The 16,514-nt window shown below is 43.6% G+C and overlaps 1 protein-coding gene across 14 annotated transcripts in view; it reads left to right on the forward strand.

The window, feature by feature from the left end:
- The window catches only part of TIAM1 (TIAM Rac1 associated GEF 1), a 445,843-nt gene that overhangs the window by 178,842 nt on the left and 250,487 nt on the right, over positions 1-16,514 (forward strand). For 2 of the 14 annotated variants that reach the window (XM_070071881.1, XM_051819224.2), the window contains exon 4: positions 7,884-8,024. The exons of the other annotated variants lie outside the window; for them this stretch is intronic. The gene's annotated coding sequence lies outside the window, so the exon portion shown is untranslated. The remainder of the gene's footprint in view (positions 1-7,883; positions 8,025-16,514) is intronic. 14 annotated transcript variants of the gene reach the window in all.

The raw sequence follows: 16,514 nt of genomic DNA on the forward strand, positions 1-16,514 counted from the left end.
TTTGGTAGCTTGTATCATTTTAAATCTCTAAATAATATTCTAATGTATGATGTACCTCAGTTTGTCCATTTACCTGCTGAGGGATATCTTAGTTGCTTCTGTATTTCGATACATTTTTAAAACTTACTGGATATTTTAAAAATTTACTTGAGAGACAAAGAGGTTGATGGCCAGAGTAAAAGAGGGAAAAGAGAGAGAGAAAGGGACGCTCCAATCTGCTAGTTCACTCCCCAAATGCCCACAATAGCTGAGGCTGAAGCCTGGAGACAGTACTTCAATCTAAGTGTCCCAGGTAGGTGGCAGGAACCTAATCGCCTGAGTTATCACTGCTGCCTTCCTGGATCTGCACTAACAAGAAGCTGGAATTGGGAACAGGGCCCAGGGATTGAACCCAAGTAGTACAATGTGGGATGTGGTTATTTTAACTGGTAGGTTAAATGCCCACTCCTGCTACTATGTTTTGATGATTATGGATAAAGCTGCTGTAAACATTCACATGCTGATTTTGGTGTAGATATTATATGTGTGTGTATTTACTTATATAGAAATATGTCTGCCTATACATAGAGTATATTTAATGAAGTTGTATTTCTGATTATGAAAAGACGTGCTCTGTTGGATAACATTTGGAAAACATAAAAAGGAAGAAAACTTTTAAAACCCTTTAAAAATCAGCACAAGCCTATTTATTAGTTTGATGTAAGAAAATACATGAAATTGGAACTCTCGGAAATGCAGGACATCTGGTTATTATGTGCCGTAACAGTCAGTGGTAAAGACAGGAAAGATTTAGGACATTCCCAATGTTGGTTCTGTTTCTATTAAAACTGCTTAAGTGACTTTTTATGATACTCAACATTCAAATGAATACCATCAGCTTTACAAAATGGCTAACTTAGAAATCCTCTGGAACAACCGAATGTCAGGGAGGTCCTAAAATTCTTACCGCGATAGATGCAAATATAGATTAGCAGTGGTTCTCAGTGCTGGTGGAGGAATCCTGCATGTGCATGGATTGCAGAGATTCAGATGCCCAAGGAGTTTACAATGCCCAATGTGAATGCTTTGATTTCTGGAGCCTTCATCCCTCTTGAGCATCTTCTGGGCAGGGAGGTAGGGGATGCCGATGGAGAGGTTGGAGTGTGTGGGACCCATGGAGTGGTGCAGCGTGACATGCAACCCTCAAAATGATCATCGTTTGAACCAGGCTTGCTGTTGCCTTTCATTTGTCATTTTCTAAAGGCAAACACAACCTAATTCAACTTGAAAATATGACAAAGTACCTCAAAAAGTTTTGGGAAAGATCTAAGTAAATGATGAATTTATTTTGGTGTAATAAAATTTTGGTAACAATGTGTAGTGTTTTCATAGCACATATTTTCCATGAAGTCTTTGAAGATCCCTCCATGTTGTCTCCATGACTCCTATGAGTAGGCATATATACCTAGTGCTTTAAGAAAACATTAAGAAAATTTTAATGAAAGAAAGCAGGTATGGTTGCAACAATACAAAGGAAATCTCTTGGAATCTTTGTCTCTAAATTTTAAAAGTCATAAATCAAGCTAACACATTGTAAAAGAACACAAGTTTTATTCTTCTGACTTGATGAATAAGCTTTTGTAATGACCTGGAAAGTTGGACTCAAATGTACAATTATGAGAGCCCTTGGAATACCATAGGGGGATACAGAGGTGAGGACAAGCCAACCCCCAGCCTGTTGCCCTTTCCAGTCCCCTCAACCCTGGCTCTGTCTTGGACCATGAAAGACTCATGTATATACCACAGGCTACACAAATAGCCTCCCTCCCCAAACTCCAGCATGGCTGCCATAGGGTATAGTATGGACATCCATGAGGCTCTGCGCCCTCACCTTGGTAGGACAGAACTAAGAAGGTATTATGGAGGGCTCAGATGTGGGTGCTACATGCAGGGTACCAGGAAGCAGTCTGGAAGAGTCTCTGGTAGGTAGGTCCATCTCTGTGTCTTCTGTGGACTCCATTACAGGTAGGAATGGCTGGAGAAAGGCAAGAGAAGCCCCTCTGAAGTTGAGTGCCCAAGTCAGAGATCCTTATTTCCAGGGATTGGGGATGATACTGGAAGATTTTTGGGATCCAAGGTTCTTTGCTATAAGGGACCTTTGAACTTTGGTCTGATTTTGATCTTGGAAAAGTGAGGCCTGATTTTTAAAAAAAGTAGAGTGAGAGGCATTCACTGTGAATGCCTTGGAATTTAGCTCATGGAGCTGAAAAGTTGTTTTTAATGAGTGACTATCAGCCTATCCTTGCATAGGTTCATTTTTTAAAAAAAGTTTTTATTTGAGAGGGAGGGAGCCAGAGAGAGAGAGAGAGAGAGAGAGAGAAAGAGCTCTTACGTACAGGTGCACTCTCCAAATACCTGCAACAGCTCAGAGCTGGGAACTCAATTCAAGTCTCCTATGTAAGTGGCAGGAACCCAATTACTTAAGCCATCACTGCTGCCTCCCAGGGTGCACGTTGACAGGAAGCTGAAATGAAGCAGAGACTTGGACAGTCTCTCTGATATGGTATATGAGAGTCCCAATCAGTGTCTTAATTGTTGCACTCAACACCTGCCCCTCTGATGGTAGTCTTAGTGATCATGTCTGTGATTGTATAGATGCTCCTGGGTTTTTAATTCTCACTTTGAAGGGGATGCTTACAGGAAGAATTGATATCAATATGTATAAAAGTAGAAAGCAAGAAAGCAAGGTCAAGTTTCAGTTGTAAGGAATTTTCTTAAACCATGGGATACTGAAGTTAACGCATACACTTACTGTTGAATCACTGTGATGAATCATTTACTGTCTGGTAATGATATTATGAAAGTTTTTTTTTAAGGTTTAATCTTTTATTTATTTGAAAGGCAGAGTTACAGAGAGGGAAAGAGAAGGAGAAGGAGGAAGAGGAGGAAGAAGAGGAGAGGGATCGAGAGAGAGAGAGAGAGAGAGAGAGAGAGAGAGAGTGAGTTCCTCCATACACTGGTTCAATCCCCAAATGGCCACAACAGCCAGGACTGTGCCAGGCTGAAGCGAGGAGCCCAGAGTTTTTCCATGTCTCCCATGTGGGTGCAGGGGCCCAAGTACTTGGACCATCTTCTAGTGCTTTCCCAGATGTGTTAGCAGGGAGCTAGATTGGAAGCAGAGCAGTTGGGTCTCTAACTGGAGTCCATATGGGATGCTGGCATCACAGGCGGCAGCTTAACCCACTGTGCCACAATGCCAGCCCCTATAATATGAATGTTTTACAGATTGTTTTTTAGTTAGGATCTCAAAATGCTTTAAGGAAGTATTCAAAAACTAAGAAAGTTGGATTCCTGGGGTTCTGTTTGGAGGTAATTCAAGAAGACTAAAGTCATGTCTTATTCTTACATCATTAATTATTTTATCAAAATTGACAAGCATTTTGTCCAGAGAGGTAGTGAGGATGAATAAGTCTGACGTCTCCGAAAGTCACTTGCGTGTTTCTCATTCTTGCTTCCAGAAGTCTTTGTGCTTTCAAAAAAAACTTCCTTTAATAAAATTTTTTAAAAAGAATCTGTTTAAAATGAGGAAGCAGCACAGAACATTGACGTGTTCTCAAGCTTTTTCCCACCTTTGGGAATCTTCCTGGTGGCTGAATGTAACGAGTTGAATGTGTCACGTTGGATGTGACATGCAGCGGAAATGCAGAATGAAGAGCCCCAGATTGGCAGTGGGGGCCTGGCAGTTATTCTTAGAAATTTGTGCATCAGGAATTGATTGATACAGAAGAATAGCAGCACTGAAGTAGATAAATTGAAGCTTGTTCTCACTAAGTAAGTTGGACAGTTCATCAAATATTGGTTAAAATCTCTCTGGAGATTGAAATAAGAGATTAAATGGTGGTGTCCAAAGTAGAGAACGCTAATTGTCCGGCTGAGTTATATTTCCTATGAATATAAAACTTAGCTGGGCAGCCTTTGTCTTCTCACTGCTTAGTGCATGGATTTGTCCCTTAAGGAAAGAGTGGCGTAATAATTTTATATGGTTGGGAAACAAATCGTGAGAATAATACTTTGTGATATACGAAAATTATATGAAATTCAGACTTCAGTGCAGTGACTTAAGTTCTATTGGCATGCAGCCACAAGCATTCGTGTGTATAGTGCCTGTGGCTAGTGTCACACCACAGGGATAGAGTAGGTACAACACCGACCAGATGGCCCAGAAAGTCTAAACTATTTACTGTTTTGTTCTTCACAGAAAATGTTTCCACAACCCTGGCTTAGCAGGATCAGAGCAGTGGCTGCTGCTGGCCATCTTTCCTCCCATTTCTTTATCTTCTTTTTTTCTAACCTTAAGTTTATTTTTTATTAAATGATAGTTCATGCTTCTCTAGTGTTTACTCTTTGTCATTTACTGGGTCTTCAAATTAGTTCTTCAATAGAGGTATAATTATTAGTCCCATTTTACAGGTGAAGAAATTGATGCATAAATAATACAAATGCAAATGACCACCCAATTCACCAGTGAGATGGGATTCAGTGGCAGACTGCCTGGATGCCTGTGCTTTCTCCTGACCTCTGCCCCTGCCTCTTAGGGATCAGCTTCAGTGGTTTGTCTCTCCATTGGCTTTGGCATATTCATGTAACACAGATGTGTATTGGAAGCTGCTTTATCTAGTCCTCATGCCATGGGCTTGATGTGCTACTAATTCATGTTTTAGCAGATGGTGGAGGTCGTTAGAACTGTAAAAACTGAACGTGGTTTTCTGTGTTCCTTTGAAAATGGGTTTACCATTCCTTTAGTGTTATGTGAAGCACATCTGTACTATCTTCTTGGGACCACTCACAGCTCTTGACCCATCTGTGGGACTTCTAAGGGTAAGATATCTGTTGACTCTGATTTTTTTTAAAGGGTTTACTTATTGATGTATTTGAAAGGCAGAGTTGGGGTGGGAGAGAGAGAGAGAGAGAGAGAGAGAGAGAGAGAGAGATCTTCCATCTGCTGGTTCACTCCCTGGATGGTGGCAATGGCTAAGTCTGGGACAGACTGAAGCCAGGAGCCAGGAGCTTCTTCTGGGTCTCCCACATGGGTGGCAGGGGTCCAAGTACTTGGGTCATCTTTTGCTGTTTTCCCAGGTGCATTAGCAGGGGACTGGATCAGAAGTGGAGCAGCCGGGCCGGCGCCGCGGCTCACTAGGCTAATCCTCCGCCTAGTGGCGCCGGCACACCGGGTTCTAGTCCCGGTCGGGGCGCCGGATTCTGTCCCGGTTGCCCCTCTTCCAGGCCAGCTCTCTGCTGTGGCCAGGGAGTGCAGTGGAGGATGGCCCAGGTGCTTGGGCCCTGCACCCCATGGGAGACCAGGAAAAGCACCTGGCTCCTGGCTCCTGCCATCGGATCAGCGCGGTGGGCCGGCCGCAGCGCGCCGGCCGCGGCGGCCATTGGAGGGTGAACCAACGGCAAAAGGAAGACCTTTCTCTCTGTCTCTCTCTCTCACTGTCCACTCTGCCTGTCAAAAATAAAATAAAATAAAATAAAATAAAATAAAAATTAAAAAAAAAAAAAAAAAAGTGGAGCAGCCGGGACTTGAATTGGCACCCATATGGGATGCTGGCATCACAATGGCAGCTTTACGTGCTACACCACAATGCTGGCCCTGGCTCTGATTTTTAAATATAAAATAAACCCAAGCTTTATGGTCCTGAACTACAAAAGACACTTGGGAATAATTTAAGGAAGTTGAAAAAATACTTTTAATTTAGGTGCCTTCCCTCTTGATTGTTGATTGATATGGGTTTCATTTGATGATGTCTTTTATTCAGTTACTTTTATTTCTAATGCCCCTTCTGACATTATGTGTTTTCTTGAGTATCTTAGTTGTTTTATTCATTCCTTCAACTTGAACTTGCCCTGTGTCCTGCTCTGTGCTAGTCTGAGAGGGCTCCATCGTGAGTGCCACATGATACATGGCTCAGAGTGAGTTACAAGAGTGTGGTCAACAGGCAGCAAATGTCTTCACTTGCTCTACTTAGCCTTTAGCAATTTATGCCACTCCTTAGTATTCAATTGCGTGTGATCGTTTTCAAATAGCAGGTCCCAACAGATAGAGGAGCAGCTGTCAGATCGGGAAACCTGTCCACTGTCCCAGATTGTTCTGGTGATTCTCAGTATAACCTTGGAAACGCTGTTCCATTTTCCATTCCAGGTTTTCACTCTGGAAAGTGGAAAATAACAGCCAACAAAGCTAGCCTTCAGAAATCCAAGGGCCCCAATCTTGTAATGAGCTCTGTGTGTCATTTCTCAGCCTTCCTTGCTGACAGGAACATGTGGGTAATCACTGATGTAGATGCACTTCATGAAGAGGTGTATGTACAACAGAATACACATGCAGAGGCTGGTGCTGTGGCGTAGCAGGTAAGGCTGCCGCCTGCAGTGCCGGCATCCCATGTGGGTGCTGGTTCAAGTCCCGGCTGTTCTGCTTCCAATCTAGCTCTCTGTTGTGGCCTGAGAAAGCAGTGGAAGATGGCCCAAGTCTTTGGGCTCCTGCACCCATGTGGGAGACCTGAAAGAAGCTCCTAGCTCCTGGCTTCAGATCAGCACAGCTCCAGCCATTGTGGTCATCTGGGGAGTGAACCAATGGATGGAAGACCTTCCCCCCACCCCCACTCTGCCTCTCTGTAACTCTACCTTTCAAGTAAATAAATAAATTAAAAAAAAAAAAAAAAGATGTACATGCAAGCTGATGTAGATATAAGAGCTCTGGCCTTCCCAGGGCATATCCAGACTGTCCCTGGAAGTGGTGACTGTGCAGTGTGGGTGGACAGTACCAGTGTCAGTTTGGGCTGTGAAAGTCCATTTGGAGCTTGTTTTTCAGGTAGAGTGAAAAAAATGTGGTGCATGAAGAGGTCTTTTGGAAACGATTCATCCATTAACTTTGAGCTTCTACTGAGTAGCATACAGCCCGGTGTCAGGCACATAATATATGTCCACCAAACATTTCGCATAGTCCTTGCCCTGTATAGTGGCCCATGCACGTGGAAAATCACTGTTGGCTTAGGCTGTGAGAGGGCTAAGATGGATACCTTTTGTACTCCTAAGTATTCCACATTTATGAAAATGGTCATTATGTTTTGTGCCTTTAAAAGGTGTCTATGAGAATTCATATAAGCACATAGTGATGGTTCACCAAGATGAAAATGATTCGTTTTCCACATGGAAGGTGCAAAAATATAATTCTTGAACCCATATGTTGCATGGTAGCTATTTTATTTATAATCACGTTTTAATTAATATTTGTAAGTGTTATGTGCTGAGCTCTTTGACAGCAGGGGCATTGATTTTATTATTTAAAGTATTACTGTTTGACAATATTAAAACAATTATTTTTGGTAAGCTATCAAACGCAGAAGCACAGGCGCTACAACCCTATCTTGTTCAGCATGCTGCATTCTTCTCGTGAGTCACCCCTTCAAGGAACAGCATCCCTGAGGTCTTCAGTCTTTGGGAAAAAGCAGACCCAAGATTTGTCAGGAGGTCGTCTGGCTCTATAATGACACCCTCCCTGCTTTCTCTCTTGAGATTTAGAGGAAGCTGGTAGTGGTCAGAGGGTTGAGATTGGAGAGTTTATGAATTTGATTTTCTTTTGTCATTTGGCCAAGATAGAGAATTAATTTCTCTGTTCTTAATTACCCCTTGCCCTTTTCTTGGTCCTAAATAAGTGGTGAATCTCAGTGTCATGCCTTTGGTCAGCTGGGATTTTAGGCAGTGTTTCTGTGTTACTGTTCTTCATAAAGATGCACAGTGCACTGGAAGGCACTGCTGCTTCTTGCCCCACTGGTCCTGGATGTAAGAGTTTGCAGAGCTATTGCATGGGGGATGGGCTTATCTTTTTTTTTTCTTTCCTACAGATCTCTTTTCATGGTGTTTCATTGATCTTTGCTGTAGTCATTTCTGGCTGATAATGAAATACTGCGAATGGTGGCAAACATTTCTTATAGTTCTGAAGACTGGGAAGCCCAGGATCAAAGTGCTGGAGTAGTGAGTTCCTGGTGAGGGCCTTCATCCTGGTGTGAAGTTGCTGTCTTCTGTTTGTATCCTCACCTGTGAAGAGAAGCTCTCCTCCTTTGTGTCTCTTCTATGCAAGCACTAATCCCCTCCTGAGGCTTCTACCCTCAAGACCCCCACCTCTAATACCATCACAGGGGAAATGGGAACTTCAGCTTCTGAATTTGAGGGTGGGGACACAGGCATTCAGTCCAGAGCCAGCACTGGTACTGCAGCAGTAAACAATCTGCTTGGTATCATAACTGAAAAAGGGAACCATATTATCTGTCTTCTCTCACGAAGCTTGATCCATCACAGAGTCCTTGTTGGCCCTGTTGTACATACTATTTGAGTACTGCCCTGTGCCAAGTACTTGTGTATCAGTGTATGTGAGTTATCTCATTCATTTTTCACAAGAACCCAGTGGGAGAGGCACTATAATTTCCTTGTTCTCACTCACAGGGAACTGAGGCTTGGAGAAATTGAGCAGGATCCAAAGTCCTTCAACATATGAAAAAGGTTTAACAGGACCTGTTCCTGAACAAGTGACTCTCTCGATCACTCTCTGGCTCTTGATCTCTCTCTCTGTCTCTTGATTTCTCTCTCTTGATATTTCTGTAGTGAGCACCAGTTACCATGCAGTTTCACAGGCTACTAAGACGTGTCAGAGCACAGGGAAGAATCACACAGAATTGTGATAATCTTTTCAATATAATTTATTGTTCAATACCATTCTCTCTCTCTCTCTCTATATATATATATATATTCAATGCACACATCTAGAGGTCAATACCACTCAATATGTCATTAGTCCACAGGTCATAACACACGTCTAGGAGTAAGACAACTTCCAGAAATATCCAGCAATAGTAATAAGTATAACACATTCAAAGCATGAAAGCATAATCAATCTAAACACTCATAGCTACGGGTGTAGTATGAATGCTGCATTCTCAAGGTTCGTATCATGGTCACTAAAAGTCAAAGTCCAGAGTCCAAAGTCTCTGTTACCACGGATCTCAGAACAGTCATTTACGGGCAGGAGTCATGGGATGGCTGGCACTCTGGGCAGTAGGCTCTGAGTTCCCAGATGGATGGTGAGGTGAAGGGTTGGAGAGGTCACCTGATGAGAGGTCTGGCCCGGCTCCGATGTCAGCTCCGGTAGCAGCTGGGACGTTCAGGTGAGGTTGCTCTAGTGGAGTGGTGAGCGGAGCTTCTTCAGTCATCGAAGACTCGGGCAGAGTTTCATTTGCTCTGAGCCACGGTCCCCAAGAGGATGAAGAGCAGTTGTGAGGCTTGCCTTTTTATCCCCACTCTGGGGTAGGTGGGCGGTGAGTGTGTTCTAGGGTGTCACCAATCACATACTCATCTTTCTGGGTGTCACTAACCAGATGTTGGTGTTTGGGTGTGACCAACGGTGTGCTGAGGGTCTTCTGGGTGTGGCCAATCATGGTGCAGTAGTGTGGGTGAAGTAATGTAGTAGCCAGCTCGTTGACCTTTTCATATGATGTAATGTCGTCCAGTCCTTATCAGGCCTCACCACCTGTGTGTTCTGACAGATGGTCTGGGCAGTTCTTGGGGCTTAGTGGCCTTAGCTTAAGTAACTCCATTTTGGTTTTGCTTTTCTCTTTCTTTTTGGGTTAGCGGTGCTCGTAACTCTTTTGGGACTCCTGTGGGATTCCCCACACTCCCTCTCTTATGCTCTCCTTCTCCCTCTTTTCCTTCTTCGCCCCTTCCCTCTGGTCTGTCAGGTTTCCCCATCAATAAACCCTTTCCCTTACATATATAAATGGTGGGGTTTGGGACTGAAACCTGGATCTGTTTTTGTTAACAAATATGAATCATATAAGTTGTATTGGATCAACTGTTTTTGAAAGTTGTATATATGATAAGTTTAGGATATTGGCCTACATTTTAATGAGCGAGAAAAACTGGGATATTAAGTATATTCCTTTTCTTTATTCCTATGACTGGTAATAGATTAATTATCCTCTAATAAGTTTCCTAGAGCTATAATTCATATACCATACAATTCATTCATTTAAAATATGCAATTCAGGTTTTAGTATATTCACAGAGTTTTGCCACCACCCTCACAATCATTTTTAAAACAAAGAAACTCTATATCCTTTACCAGTCATTCCACATTTCCTGCCAACTCTCCCCACCCAGCCTCCAGCCCCAGGCAACCATTAGGCTCATTCATCTCTATAGGTAAGCCTGTTCTGGGCATTTCATCTCAAAGGAATCATGAAATATGTGGTCTTTTGTGACTAGGTTCTGTCACTCAGCATGTTAATTTTGAAGATCATGTTGAGCATATATTAGTCCTTTGTTTCTTTCTTTTTAAAATGTTTATTTATTTGTTTGAAAAGCCTCTCAGCTTGGTAGGAAGCAGAGGTGGGACCTGATACGAGGCCCTCTGATATGAGATGTGGGTGTGCCAAGCGGCAGCTTAAACAGCTGCACCTCAACACCTGCCCCAGTATTTTGTTTCTTTTTACTGCTGAGTAATACTCCATTGTGTTGGTATGCCGCATTTTATGTTTCTATCTATCAATTCATGGTCATTTGGATTATTCCTCTTTTTCTGGGCTCTTACAGTTCATGCTGTTGTGAAATGTTTCATACAGGTTTTTCTGTGGATGTATGTGTTTATTTCTGTTGGAGATGTACTGAGGGGTGGGATTGCTGGGTTGTATGTTAACTCTAGGTTTAACCTTTTTTTTAAAAAGATTTTATTTATTTATTTATCTGAAAGAGTTACACAGGGGGCCCACGCTGTGGCGCAGCGGGTTAATGCCCTGGCCTGAAGCACTGACATCCCATATGGGCGCTGGTTCGAGACCCGGCTGCTCCACTTCCCATCCAGCTCTCTGCTTTGATGTGGGAAAACAGTAGAAGATGGTCCAGGTCCTTGGGCCCCTGCACCCACGTGGGAGACCCAGAAGAAGCTCCTGGCTCCTGGCTTTGGATTGGCATGGCTCCAGCTGTTGCAGCCAATTGGGGAGTGACCAGTGGATGGAAGACCTCTCTCTCTCTCTCTCTCTCTCTCTCTCTGCCTCTTCTCTCTCTGTAACTCTGACTTTCAAATAAATAAATTTTTTTTTAAAAGAGAGAGTTACACAGAAATAGAAGGAGAGGCAGAGAGAAAGAGGTTTTCCATGCTGTTTCACTCCCCAATTGGCCACAGTGGGCAGAGCTGTGCTGATCTGAAGCCAGGAGCCAGGAGCTTCCTCTGGGTCTCCCACGTGGATGCAGGGACCCTAGGACTTGGGCCACTTTCCACTGCTTTCCCAGGCCATAACAGAGAGCTGGATCAGAAGTAGAGCAGTTGGGCCTTGAACTGGTACCCATATGGGATGCCAGCACTGTAGGCAGCAGCTTTACCCACTATACCACAGCGTCGGCCCCATAGGTTTTAAGGAACTGCCAGACTTTTCCAAAGTGGCTGCATTGAGGGTTTTAACTTCTCTACACCCTCATCAATGCTTGTTATTATCTGTCTTTCTGATTATAGCTATTCTAGATAGGGTAAAGGATATCTTACTGTGGGTTTGATTTTTATTTTCCTAATAACTGATGATATTGAGCATATTTCAAGTTTAGAGTTTCATATAACTTACCGGAAGTTCAACATTGGGTGATTCTTTGGCTAAGAGCTCAGTGTTTGGAAAGCAGAAATTATTCCTTGCTATCAATTCATTAATGTTAGCCTGTGAGTCAAATTGTGTGGCACAAAGCACGAGGGGGAGAAAGGTAGGTATCAGGGAATTTGGGAAGTCAGGCAGAGATGAGAATAAACAGTTGAAAAGTCTAGAGCCTTCAGAAGCTAAAGTGTCCTGGGCCAAGCATGGGATCCATGTGGGCTGAAACTGAAGTGGTTGGAACATACTTGAAGGTTGTTTGTTAATGAATCAGCATCAACTGGCAGAACAGACTACTCAATACCTTGAGTAACTGGCATGGTAACTTAGTGGGCCTCTCACTTTTTATACCAGAATGCATTTTCTTTGGTAGATAGAGCTCCTATTAGTCAGGTCATATAAGTTTTTTTTTTTTTTTTTTTTTGGTAAAGGCAGACACTGTGGATAGGCTATGAGTCTCTGCAGGGATTGTGCAAGATGGTGAGGCCATCAGGATTCTGGACTTCCTGGTCCCTTGGCTTGTCTTATTTCTGTTCATCTACCTCATTCTGTCTCCTGTAGCCTTTCGTGACTTTTTGCTTGTTCCTGATTTGACATGGACATAAATGTGGCTCAACCATTTCTGAGCTTGAATATCACATCTTGACCTATAGAATTTTCTGTGCAAACTTGAAATATAACTTTTGCAACCCAGGATGGTAGACAGAAACCTGTTAGATAACAACGAAAAAGCAGGAATGCAGTGTTCTACAGCTTAGAGGAAAACAAGGGAAAATGAAGAGACCGTTGTGCACATACATGACTGACTGGCGGCTGTGAGTGTCAGAAGCATCATGGGCATTCTGCCCTGAGTGAGCCCCTGGTGGGCTAAGGCCCATGGCACATTCAGGACAGGACAGCCCAGCACGGGTGGACTGTATCCAACCTCACAGTCAGCAGTGTGAGGAGGACTGGAAAAAGTGGAGCAGAACCAAAATGGTCTGAAGAAATCGACTGTGGGTAGCGGCTTAACCTGGAACAGGGAACATTCAAGAGAAGACAAGGTCATTCCTTGCCCTGTTTGAAGGATTGACGGAGAACTGGTCTGTGTTTCTCTTACAGGTGGGAGTTCCTGTGAGGCATGTGTGCACTCCTTCTAAGAGGAAATTTTCTGACTCTTAGAAACTGAATTAGGAGCTGCCTAACATTCTGTGCTTTGATCTTGGCCCATATACTTAACTTAGAGCAGGCAGTCAATGTTTCTTCTCTCTTTTTTTTTTTAGTAAAGATATATCTATCTATCTATCTATCCATCCATCCATCCATCCATCCATCCTATTTATATGAGAAGGAGAATGAGAGAGAGGGAGAGAGAGGGAGAGAGAGGGAGAGAGAGGGAGAGGGAGAGAGAGGGAGAGAGAGAGAGAGAGAGAGAATCTTCCATCTACTGGTTCACTTTCCAAATGCTGCCTGAAGTCAGGGGCCAAGAATGCCACCCAGTTCTCCCATTCAGGTGGCAGGGGCCCAAGCACTTGGGCCATCATCCACTGCTTGCTTTCTCAAGCACATTAGCAGGGAGCTAGATGGGAAGCAGAGCAGCTAGAACTCCAATGGCCACTTTAGTAAGGTGCTGGTGCCTCAAGCAATGGCTTCACCTACTGTGCCACAGCTCTGGCCCCTCCTCTCCACCTTTAATACCCACTGAACATGGCATTCATCAGCATTCTAATTAGACCACATCAATATATAAACCATGCATGTAGCTGCATAAATGTATGTGCAGGCACTTGAATATATATTGCTCTCAAGGTTTTGAGTATGGAAGCTGTTATTTATTATTTGAGACTACTTTGACATTTTGGCCTGCTCTCCTTCTTCCAGAAATCCTCTCAGTTGGCATCTCCCTCTCCCTCTGCTGTATCTGTATTGGGAGGAGCACTGACTAATTTTGATGGTAGCCTAAGCAAATGCATTTAGGGAAACTGTGTGCCAAATATGCATCTACCACAGTGTTTGCCTTCGTCAGTGTGTGTAATCAGGAGTTTGCTTTAAACGCTGTGTGGCCTTTCCTGTGGAAATGTGAGGTGAAGGGGAGGGTGCTGAGAAAGTTGGGACACCCAGTATACATGGAGTGCAAGAAAGTAAGCCCAAAGCCCTGGGCACCCATGGTTTGGCCACAGTCATTTCCTTGCTGATTGCCATGATGGTCGGAGACTTAGATGCATGTACCAGGGAGAGTGTGCGAGTGTGCATGTGTGTCTGCATGCACACTTCTGCTCATGCTGCGTGTCCAGCTCTGGGGGAAGCACAGTTAAGAATGTAGAGTACCAGAAAGCTACCAAACAAAGGAAAGGACGTAGCATACCATTTATGAGATGCTTGAAAGGTATAGGTAGCAATTTGATACAAAGGCTTTATTCATGTTTGTTTATTTTTATCTGTAGTAAATGGATTTGAAAGCAAAGCTTAGGGCCGGCGCCGCGGCTCACTAGGCTAATCCTCTGCCTAGTGGCGCCGGCACACCGGGTTCTAGTCCCGGTTGGGGCGCCGGATTCTGTCCCGGTTGTCCCTCTTCCAAGCCAGCCCTCTGCTGTGGCCAGGGAGTGCAGTGGAGGATGGCCCAGGTGCTTGGGCCCTGCACCCCATGGGAGACCAGGAAAAGCACCTGGCTCCTGGCTCCTGCCATCGGATCAGCGCGGTGCGCCGGCCGCAGCGCGCCGGCCTCAGCGGCCATTGGAGGGTGAACCAACGGCAAAAGGAAGACCTTTCTCTCTGTCTCTCTCTCTCACTGTCCACTCTGCCTGTCCAAAAAAAAAAAAAAAAAAAAGAAAGCAAAGCTTAGGCTTTTCTTTCTTCTTTTCCTTCTTCTCCCTCTTCCTCCTCCACTCCTTATTTTTCTGTTCTTTCTTTCTCTTCTTCCCTTTTACTATATGGATTATTTAGGAAGCATAGGGTGTGGGGGAATTTACTTAGTATCTGGACTTTTTGCTATGAAGAGATAAGTGGTACAGGCATTTGGCACAGCTGAGAAGATGTCCCTTGGGATGCTTGGATACCATTTCAGAGCATCCATTCTAGCTTCCTGTGCTCCTCACTCCAGCTTGCTGCTCATGCACACTTTGGGAGGTGATGGCTCACATAGTTGAGTCCCTGCTACCCACATTGGAGACCTGGGCTGGGTTCTAGTCTCTGACTTCAGCCTAGTCCTGCCTGGGGCTTCAGGCCATTGCAGACATTTGTGAAATGAACTAGTAGATGTGAGCTCTATCTGTCGGAATTAAAAGATAACTTTATAAAAAGAGATGTGTGTTTCATAAAAGTATATAGTCTTACAGATGTGATAAAAATGAAGTTGTTAATTTTTCCTTGTCTCTATGTGAGTTGCCATGGTGGGAAATGTGAAGGGAATAAGGGAGAAATAATTGCTATTTGCTCACTGCTGAAAGTCATCTTGATATTTTGGTATTTTTTCCCATTCTTTCTTACTCTACCATACAGATGTATACTACTTGGAGGCATATATGTACCCATCCACAAATGCAGGCACAGTTTTGCACACAATTCCTGCAGTTACCTGAATGTGGAAGATTATGTTTAGAATGGTGGTTGTAATTTGTAATTCATATTTTCCTCTATTAATAAGCAGTGAGTTTCTGATACATTATTTATCTGAAACATTGGTTAAAATAAACCTCACCTGGAGGTTTCTTAGGATATTGTTCAGTGGTAAAGAGCATAAAGAATAAAAAGCTGGGACCAGCATTGTGGTGTAGAGGGCTAAGCCTCTGCTTGTGGCGCCAGGTTCACTTTCAGTCCAGCTCTTTGCTGTGGCCTGGGAAAGCAGTGGAAGATGGCCCAAGTCCTTGGGCTTCCAGGACCCTTGTGGGAGACCTGGAAGATGCTCCTGGCTCCTGGCTTCAGATCGGCCCAGCTCCGGCCATTGCAGCCGCTTGAGGAGTGAACCAGCAGATGGAAGACCTTTCTCTCTGTCTCTAACTCTACTTCTCAAATAAATAAAACCTTAAAAAAAAATGCCAGGAATTTTTGGGGAAAAATAAACGAATAAGAAGCCATGATTGAAAGTTCAAAAGTAGGCAAATTTCTCTGCTTTATGCAGAAAACATAAAGAGAATTCTAATTCAGGATCAAAAACTGAAGGAACTAAGGCACCCATTATAAAGTGAAGACTGGAAGTTTCACCCTTTCTCTGGCGTTTCTTGATAAATTTCTCTCTGTTCTCCCTTGCCACTTAAACCTAGGATAGGCTTCATTTGCAACTAAAGCTTTAATGTGTTTTCTTTTTTTTTTTTTTTTGAGATGAGCAGACATTTAAAATGATTTAATGGTTAGAGAATAGTGAGTATTTATTTTTCTTTTATAAACATATTCCAAAATTATCAGTTGGCTCATTGAGGCTGTGGTCCCTAGAAGTTAAATAAATAAATTCTGGGAGCCAAATCTCACTCCATGTTAGCTTTGGGAAAATTTGTCTGCCTGCTGAGACTCTGATGTTTTCTTTCCAGGTCCTCAGCAGGGAGACAGATTGTAGCGGATGGGCTCTTAGCAGGGGCAGAGTGAGGAGCAGGGACAGGGAGTGCCCTAGCAGCAGGTCTTAGGGAATCTCAAGTTTCATGGTCCCTCCTATTCCTGCTCATCTCTTCCTTCCCACCGAGAGTCAGGTCTCTTTAGGACGCATCTCAAGCCTTTGGGGCTAAGGTCTAGAATAGTGTGTGTGTGTGTCTACTTACTAAGGTAGCTCAGATGGTATAAGTGCTATAAAAGGGAAGAGTTCCAGTAGGCATTTGGCTGGATGCACACAGGATGTTCCATATACGTAGGTGGGACAAAGAGAAACCAAAGGAAATTTGA

The sequence above is a fragment of the Oryctolagus cuniculus genome, chromosome 4 (genome assembly GCF_964237555.1).
Source record: "Oryctolagus cuniculus chromosome 4, mOryCun1.1, whole genome shotgun sequence".
Classification (NCBI taxonomy): domain Eukaryota; kingdom Metazoa; phylum Chordata; class Mammalia; order Lagomorpha; family Leporidae; genus Oryctolagus; species Oryctolagus cuniculus.